Genomic DNA, 7,442 nt, shown 5'->3' on the forward strand with positions numbered 1-7,442 from the left:
TTTAATTTTTAATAAATTTTATTTCAATTATGTAATTTGAGTTTTTAAACTTTATGGATGGATTATATATATTATAGGATTTTAAATTTTAAATTTTAGAATTTATATATATATATATATATTTAAAAATAATATAATTTAAAAAAAATAAAAAAATGAATTAGGTAACCGTGACCCAAATTATATATAATATTATTTATATAAATATTTTTATATTAACTTATTGAATATATTTTATTATTAACATATTAAATATATTTTATTGTTAACTTAATTTAAAAATATGTTTTTTATTTTCATTTAAACATATATAATTTATTTTAATTTATTAAAAATATAACTAAATTGAAATAATATATAAATAACAGAGACCAAATATGTGATTATATCAAAATATTTAACTGTCGTTAACGGCAGTTAACTCGGGGTGACTATATTTTAATTAAATAAAAAACATAAGTGATTATATCTTATGTTTTTTGAAATTAGTGACAAAAGTGGATAAAAATACAAACATAATTGACTATCTGTGGTTAACCCTTCTTTTTTTTCTTTTTCTTCTCGTTGATTTTCTAAACCACTTCATGCTTTGACTTTTTTTCTTCCTTTTTTTCAATTCTTGGCTTGATTTTTTTTATAGTGACAGTGAATGATTTTCGTTTCTTTTTGAAAGTAATCGTGGTAGACGAGGATGATTGGGATGCTGAACAAATGTGAGTTGTTCTTTTTCTTGTACCTGTTTCTGCTCAAGAGTGTTCTTGACATTCGTGGGGGGTTTTTTTTTTGCTTCGCGCTTTTTCTTCTTGCCTTTTTGTTTTATGGTTCCCATGGTATTTCGATTATATTATTCACTCTTTGAAGTTGTGTTTGTTGGATTTGGGGGACATAGGCTGGATCTTTACTGGCACGATTACTTGGTGAAGAAGAATATGCACGGGACAGCTGAACTATTTAGACAATAGGCCGGTATTTCTCACTGTTCAGTTGGTATGTGCTCTCTCTTTTTCATTCTCATTTTTCTTTAATTTCTCTCTCCCTCACTTTAACTTACAAATCTATTTCTTAATTGTTTTCAGTAGAGAATTTTCGATGTTGAAATGCTTGGCATGTACTTCTTATTTCATATGAAATATCTTGAAGGTTATTTGATTAATTTTCTGCAAGAATAAATATTAATCATCAATTGGTCTAATGCTTTTAACGAGGTGTTTTGTTTCATCTTTATGTAAGGCTTGTTCTAATTGTAGCATTAATGCGTGAAAATATCAGGAGTTTCTGTTTAAAATGTTTTTAAGATTATTTAATGTATATGGTGTAATTTGTTGATTGGAGAGAAGGGTCATTTTTCAGTGATTGATTCTCCCCAAGGGCTCCTTCAAGAATGATGGTCGATGTTTTATGACATATATTTCTCTAGGCAAACAAAGCTTCAAGGGCACTCTGAGGCAGAAACCTCTATTGAGGTAACTTTTTGTGGAATTTGAGATCATGTTGAGCGGTTGCTTTTTTGTTGCCAACCTCATAAACATACATTATTATTGTCCGTATCACAGGCTGAAAAAATGGAAGATCAATCACAGAATCTCGGTCCAATGTTTTTGCCGCAATTGATGATAAATTGGCAAATGGCTAGACAGGTTCCTATTCCCAGATACTCTGATTCCAGTAATCTATTACTTGAAATTAATCAAGTAAGGCTCCCCAACTCATTTGCAGCCAGTTAAAGGTAATATTTATGTGTTTTACTGAAATGAAGGCTTGTATAATTGACAAACAGTTTGTAGTTTCTTTGGCTTCTTTATTTCCCTCCTGCCAACACAAAACATACAATGTGTACTGAGATATTTATCGTGGAAATGCTCAGCTTTTTAATAAGTGTTTCACCCTTTTGATACATATTTTAAGATCTTTCTCATTTGTTCTTGTATCAGTCTTCTGCAACGACAGATGACTCTCACTCAGCATCAAGTTAAGAGCGTAGAATCTCAACTATTACTTTGTTAATAAAACCAACTAGTTGTCATTAATTTCTCTAAATGTTAGAAACTTTTTTCAATTTACAGGAACAAATTCAAGGCAGCAATTTGGGAATTACCTTTCCTATTAATTCAGTCACCCCCTATGGGGCACAAAAAGGCAAACTTCCTATAACTTCGCCTCATGATGCAGGTTGGTTGGCACTTTTGTCTGATTGGAGTTCATGTTGGAAAATCTGATTCGTTTTCACTTTTGTATAATCAAAGATGGGATGAATTATGGATATCTGATATATTTTGACAAGCAGGAGATGCACATAGTACAGGAATTGCTTTACTTTGTTATATGATATATATATCAAAGCTGTGGTCTATATCTTTTCAGGCTTGATCAAATCAATGGACCCAGCACCACTGAATGGATGGCCTTTTGATGTAAGTGGCACGTTAATTCATATTTGTTGGAGCCAATTTTTGACAGCGTAGATGTTTAAGTCCTGCCAAGTGAAAAAGAAGTGTGCTTAAAGTTCCATTAACAGTTCTGTAGTTGAGCTAGCTTACCTGGTTTGGGGTATAATTTAAATTTACTATTTCAGGCCCCAAACTATCAGCAACAAATTCATATATTGAATTGTCAGCCAGAGAGATTAGATGAGGGGCGACCACTTATGCACAAAAACCTGACACCTACTTTTCCCGGAAGCTCTGCCAAGTTAAGTTATCATAATCTGATAATTCCTAAGCAGGAAATAATTGAGAATAACAGACCTGTCAGTTGAAGCGGTAACATAAATTTTTGGGCATCAATTGTTGTCTTTTTATTTCTGTAAAGATCATATATATTCTGCATCTATTGGATTTGTAACTAGATACCCTCTGTAAGATGCTATGACCCATGATGATATGTATGTTATCAACTCTCTCCATTAAATACTCATAAATTAAAAAGAGATCTTATAGTAGGGATCGGATGCAGCTTATATGCTTGTGTTTATTGGTTTCACTTGTTGGAAGCTCTTTCACTCTCATTTGAGGGGGGAACTATCATGATTCTTTTCTCATTAGTGGCTGATTGCTGATGAACCAGATGACAATCCAAACAGCACAAATGGAGCATCAAAACCATTATAATTTGCTGCAGCAACTGCAGGTAATAAATGCAAGTTATTCATAAGGAATGCTGATGCTGATGCTTCCCCCATCTTGGTTGAAAATCTTGGAAAAATTTCTATGTGCATGTGTAATATGGTATCTTATGATTATATTTTCTTTGATCAAGAAGGTAGAAAGAAAAATAAATTATCAAATTCGACATTGGCAGATCAGAAATTGGTATGCCATAAAACTTTGGAAAATCTTTGATGTCTTTTCCTTTGTCATTGACCTGTGATATATAAGGGGCATTGTTCCATGTTAGTGGAGAATGTCATCATATTTTCTTGATCTATACTTCCTCTGTGATCATTTTGCTATTTTTTTTCTTTGAGCCGATCTTTTTGCTTTTATTTGCATCATATGATTGTTTCCTGCTTCATGGAATGTTCATCTGCAGGATAATATCAAGGCTGAGGAGTATAAACCCGTTGATGATACTGTTGATTCTTTTCTGTCCCATGATGATGATGTTGTTGATAACCCAAGCACTCCTTTCAAGATTTTAAGGCACCGTTCTAGCTGGCTTAATAAAACGTGAACATGAAGGTAATCCACAATTCTGTTAAGACTAACAGAAAAATGATTTTCGGTTCTCCTTAGGTTCTGATGTAATGGAAAGAGAGATTTTATACTGGTTAATTTATCCTATATAGAAAGGTGCAACTCAACTCATCTTTAGTTGTCTATGGAATATGTTTGGTTGTAGCAATTCATCAAGATCGACAATGAAAGCATTCTCTGGCGTCCTTCTCCACCAAACTTGGTGTAGATTATGTGTGTGTGTGTGTATATACATACATACGTACGCTTTCATAACAGAAAATAATATGAGATCCTGTCATGAAGAAGCACTTGTGGTACTATAACAGTAAAGATAATACTGAAACAACCATAATAAAATGATATGTCATCACTGGTGTAGGCTTCACATTTGAAGAAGTTAGTTGCCTCCACTCGAGCAAAAGCAAAGTCTTGAGCTGCCATTTTTCATCAGATGGGAAGTTTCTAGGGAGTGCAGAGGATAAAAAGAAGGTGGTGCTAAGGTGCAATGCAGCTTTTTGTTCAAACAATATTTTGTATAAGCTTAGAGCTAATTGCAGTTTTCTTTTGTTAGGTCTTGATATGGAATCTGGAAACCCTTGATTTTGTTAGAACTTCGGAGGGCCATTCTCTACTCATTACTGATGTTCGTTTTAGACAAAGTTCAACCATATTTGCAACATCTTCTTTTGACAAAACTGTCCAAATATGGGATTCTGACAAAGTAACAATTTATTTTTTGTAATTTTATCAGATATTTATTTAGTATTTGCTAAATTTCTGTCTGCTTTTTCAGAATGAAGATTGGCTATTCCATAATTAATGTCTTTTTATGGTGCTCATTTTGTTGATTAGATGGGCAGACTATTCCACTGCACTTATTTTCTGTTTGGCAATGTCTTCATTTCTTTGCTCTGCAGCCAAGAAAATCACTTTTCAAGCTTGTGGGGCATGCTGAACAGGTTTTGTCATTGGATTTCCACCCTAGAAAGGTGGATCTTCTTTGTTCCTGTGATAGCAATAACGAGATGCGATTATGGAATATCAACCAACGTACTTGCATTAATGTCTCTAAGGTCAGTTTCTGAGCCTTATATCTATTAGAATTTCTCGAAGACATCTTAGTTTACTACTAATTTAGAATAATACATCATTATCACTTATGAAATCTTTTCTTGGCTATGCATTTCAGCTCAGCATACTTCTAGAGGGTTTATGCTTGACAAACATTGAAATGGTTGAAATCTACATTTTTAGAATCTTTAGTTTTGCATCCTTGCGTGTTTCTACAAATTAAATTCTGTAGAAAGGAAGTGTTAACAACATCAAATTATTCTTTGTTTGGCAAACTCATTTAGCAAATATTAAAGTACTTGTAAATGACAACCTCACTTATGCTTATGACAATTTCCTTATGAGGTGACTGCAGGCACCTACTAAATAAGTCCGATTCCAGCCGGGACTAGGAAAGTTAATTGCAACTGCATCGGGGAATGTTGTCAATGTTATTGATGTTGAGACTAACAAGCCTCAATTCTGTTTGAAGGTTGATTCACTCTCTATGTTATCATAACATACATGCATCTAAAAGTCTATTTGTCTCCTTGCTTATCTGAACGATTGTTATATTCATTGAGGGGCATGACAAAGATGTACTTTCAATTTGCTGGGATCCATGTGGCAAGTATATTGCCTCCATCAGTGAAGACAGTGCACGAGTGTGGTCAGTATCCGGGGGAGAATGGTTGCATGACTTGTTCTCAACAGGCAACAAGTTCCAGTCCTGCACATTTCATCCTACGTACTCACAACTCTTGGTCATTGGTGGCTACCAGGTGAAGTATTCAAAATATTATTTACAAAATACTCTGTCTGTTCCTCGTATGTTTGCAGGCGTTTTTTAAACAAATATAGTTGTAACATAAAAAAAAAAACTAGGTTGGCTAACCTAATAGGCTGACGTTGTCTTAGCCTGATGTTCATTTAACGCTCTGCCATCCTTTTGCAATCTTTGCTAATCCCATTCTTTCTATTAAGATCAAATTTGTTTTCTTGTCAACAGTATATTGAATATGGAATCCAATTGAGACCAACAAAACATTGACAGTTGAAGCACACAAGGGACTTATTTCTTCAGTTGCGGATTGTCTACAGACTGAAATTATCGCTTCCACAAGCCATGACCAGTTCGTTAAGCTATGGAAGTAAACATCCTTCTCCATGATTACTCATGCATCTATTTGTACATGCAGATCATTTCTCAGAACAAGAAACTAATGACAACTCGGGTAAAGAGTCGAGATAAGTACCGGGCCGAAGATTGCCCGCTTAGTGGTGAAGTTAATAGAAGTATAGGTATACTCGCATGAAATCTTAACTACAGGCTAGAAGTTATACAACCAAAGTATAAAATGAGGGCTTTTAGTTTCTCTTTTCTTGTCGACTGCACTTCCGGACTTGGATCCTCCTGTTTTTACATGGGAAATAGAGGAGTAAAGTTAAAACTGCTTAATTCTGTGAGAATAATGAAGCTTTATGTGGGAAAGGTTTCGGGATGCATTGCTGCTTACTGCCTACTCTCTCGGATTAAAACATTGGTCGTTCATTGTTATATCAATCCATTAATTTAAGGTTAATATTTCATACAGAGTAGGATTGTATTACTCTTATAATTATATGACATATTTGAATGACATAAAACTCTAACCTCTAAATTCTAAATATTAAAATATAACCCTAAATATGATATGTGACTTGAAATACCTTTTCTCCGCCACCACTTGTGTAGAAACATAATTTTTAATTTAAATGTTATATTAATAATTCTAACAAATCATTAAGATATATGAACTAATGCTATTATTTTTAATATTTTTTAAGAAAATGTTCAAGGTGCTAATAAAATGATCTAAACTTGATTTTTTTGATTGATTTGGGTATTTTTTTAATGTACATCACTAAGTATTTTTAAATAAAAGGATAAATATACCATTATTATTGTTTAACAAGTATTTTTGATTTATTTCACTCAATTTTAATTACAAAATAAAAAGTTTAATAATTTAAGAATAATATTAGAAGACTATAAAATGAAATTCAAATTACATTTGATTTGATTTGATTTCAAGTAAAAAGTTTAATAATTTACTCTCTAACATAACAAAAAATTAGTTGATCCAATGAGATGAGACACTAGATCCTTAAGCAAGGTCACATGATTTAAATCTAGAACGCTTGCGAATGGAGCAAATTGGGTTGGGAGTCATCCTTGCCTCAGCAGTACCCTACCGGGTCATATAAAAAAGAAATTTATTCTCTATCATAATGCCTAGTTTGCAATAAGAAATTTTTTCCCTATTCCCTTCTCAACCCAAGAACCTATAATGTATTGTAAAAGCAGAGCAAAGACTGAAGCTTGCTACTGACACCACTCGAAATGAAAATTTGTAATGGTTGACATCAGGTAGCATATCAAGACCGTTATAGCAGTCATCGAAGTTGATCTGAATATCATCTCGCCTTACCACGTAGTGATGTTGACGAGGTTTATAGTGAAGCTGAAGTTATTTGGTTGTAGGTTTAATGTTGACGTCGGATACAAAATGTTTTGATTTGTGTGGAGGCGGAAATGCAAATTAGCAGCATCCATGTTCAATGTCATAAGGTCGTTATGTTCTTTATGTTCCTTGTGTACATTAAGTTGTTATGCAAGTAATTCTAAACGAGTTTCACCCTCATCCTCTAAATTGCATTTACACAATTGCTTTCAGA

General features: G+C 33.2%; 1 long non-coding RNA gene across 3 annotated transcripts; it reads left to right on the forward strand.

The window, feature by feature from the left end:
• Positions 1-589: 589 nt before the first annotated feature.
• On the forward strand, positions 590-6,227 carry LOC120194788. 3 transcript variants are annotated; one of them, XR_005523004.1, is made up of 16 exons: positions 590-713; positions 890-987; positions 1,351-1,463; positions 1,554-1,726; positions 1,932-1,968; positions 2,064-2,169; positions 2,362-2,411; positions 2,573-2,688; positions 3,064-3,126; positions 3,529-3,677; positions 4,054-4,163; positions 4,246-4,395; positions 4,592-4,747; positions 5,101-5,217; positions 5,309-5,506; positions 5,734-6,225. It is a non-coding gene; the product is annotated as an uncharacterized LOC120194788 (long non-coding RNA). The 3 variants fall into 3 exon arrangements; XR_005523003.1 differs by having other exon boundaries at positions 2,573-3,126; positions 4,054-4,174; positions 5,734-6,227; XR_005523002.1 differs by having other exon boundaries at positions 2,573-3,126; positions 5,734-6,227.
• The last annotated feature ends 1,215 nt before the right edge of the window (positions 6,228-7,442 follow it).

The sequence above is a fragment of the Hibiscus syriacus genome, unplaced genomic scaffold (genome assembly GCF_006381635.1).
Source record: "Hibiscus syriacus cultivar Baekdansim isolate YM2019G1 unplaced genomic scaffold, ASM638163v2 tig00117001_pilon, whole genome shotgun sequence".
NCBI lineage: Eukaryota > Viridiplantae > Streptophyta > Magnoliopsida > Malvales > Malvaceae > Hibiscus > Hibiscus syriacus.